This window comes from Nannospalax galili, unplaced genomic scaffold, assembly GCF_000622305.1.
Source record: "Nannospalax galili isolate Female #2095 unplaced genomic scaffold, S.galili_v1.0 scaffold136, whole genome shotgun sequence".
In the NCBI taxonomy this organism is placed as follows: domain Eukaryota; kingdom Metazoa; phylum Chordata; class Mammalia; order Rodentia; family Spalacidae; genus Nannospalax; species Nannospalax galili.
In genome coordinates, this window is record NW_008340872.1 from 6,514,626 (window position 1) to 6,516,540 (window position 1,915).

Genomic DNA, 1,915 nt, shown 5'->3' on the forward strand with positions numbered 1-1,915 from the left:
CCGATAGCCACATGCAAGTTGCACACACACACACACACACATACACACAAAATAATAATTATAACAATAATAAGAGTAGTAGTAAATAGTTTCAAAAGGGTAACTTTTAAAACACAAGGTACTGTATTTCCTAGCTTGTTAGAGTTCTGTCTGTGGTAGTGCCATTACTAACGATTTCAATGAATAATATATGCAAATAACCAGCAAGTATATATAGTTCAATGAACTAAAAACTTCAGAAGAGATTTAAATTAATGGCATGAGATGTTTCATTTTAATTAGCATATGCTAATTGTACAAAGAAGTTTTATTATGAAATTTTCATTCGCACATGTATATAATTTGTTCTGATCTGTTCACTAATGCCATTTTTCATTTCCCTTCTTTCTTCCTCTTTTCTACTTCCCCATTCCTAATAACTCTCCATTTAATTCCATGTTCTCTTTAAACCGTTTACTAGCTTCCATATTCAAGAAAATGTGACATTTATCTTTGTGGAACTGATTTATTTCACGGAAAATGTTCTTTGAGTCATTTGAATCATCTCAATAAAGCATGATGATATTTTCCTAGAACATTTGAAATCTCTTTCCTGGTTGTCAAATTTAGGCATGTGAATACTGTGATAAAAGAATGGCAAACACTTCATTAGAAGCATGTTAAGACATGCTTTCTTAACTGCTCATTTCCTGCTTATGATATTTAAACATATGACCAAATTATAATACATGGACAGGTATCAAACTATCTTTAGGCTATGCTTTGTAGAAAAATCACTATCCTTGTGTATGTATTTTCTAATTCTCTCCAGTACCTATGTGAGTAGATTAATAGGTCAATTCTCTTCTTTCTGGTCTGGTGTCAAATTGGATCTCCAGAGGCAGCCAATTATAGGAGAGGAATTTTTCATCTTCTTATAGTTATCATTGCCTAGGAAGATGCACATTTAGCTTAAACTAGGCTCAAATATTGTACAAGGAATAGTTTTTTCTTTGGTTAGGGGAGAGAGAGAGAGAGCAAGAGAGAGAGAGAGACTTCAAAATGCCTTTTCAAATGAGATATCAGTGCTTGCTTCAGCAGCACATATACTATAACTGGAACAGTAAAAATATTAGCATGACCTCTGTGCAAAGATGGTAGGCAAATTCGTGAAGCGTTTCATGTATTTAAAATAAAATAAATGAGATATCAATATCTCAATTATTTGTCAAAAAACTAGAAATCAAAGCTATACAAAATATGAGAGATGCTCTCAATAACATTAGTTACAAGTTGGCTTCTAACTACACAAAAGAAAGTAGTTGTTTAAAATCAAAGATTTGTAGATGGTTGATATCTTAATGTCCATTGAATGCAGGATTGAAACTGCTGTCCTTGCGTGACAGAATAGTCATGAACCTGGAGAACTACGTACAGAAAGCAAATGATGCTGAAAGATGCTGTCGTGATGTGCTGACTGGCAGGTGTTTGACTGAATGGCAGAGATGCTCAGAAGCTGAAATGAGGTGGAGTTTATGCAAGGCCTGTTGTTAGAACAATCTTTGATGCTGCAAATAATACTTCTCATCACAGACGCAATTTAATTAGAGAAATTTTAACTGAGCTAAAAGTTAAAAAGTTTTACGGAGATGGAAGGTAACTCCATACATACTAAACAAAGGAGCCCAGAAGATTTGCTGCACACATTTGCTTCTGCGGAATTAAAATGCAGTGAGTCTGGATGATTTACCACACCTGTAATTGAGGGGTAAATGCTGTACTCAGGTGTGAAGAATCATACTTGAAGAGATACAGATGCAGCTGTAAACCAAGCCTATAATTCTTAAAGGCATGAGTTACTGAGGGAATTACTGTTACTCTCCTGCACTGGCCAGAGATTCAAAGGGAGCAGCTTCCAGATTGGACTGTCTCTATC

The 1,915-nt window shown here is 34.8% G+C and overlaps 1 non-coding gene across 1 annotated transcript; it reads left to right on the forward strand.

Annotated features, from left to right (window-relative positions):
* Positions 1-1,064: 1,064 nt before the first annotated feature.
* On the forward strand, positions 1,065-1,168 carry LOC115070884. Its single transcript, XR_003849988.1, has one exon. It is a non-coding gene; the product is annotated as a U6 spliceosomal RNA (small nuclear RNA).
* The last annotated feature ends 747 nt before the right edge of the window (positions 1,169-1,915 follow it).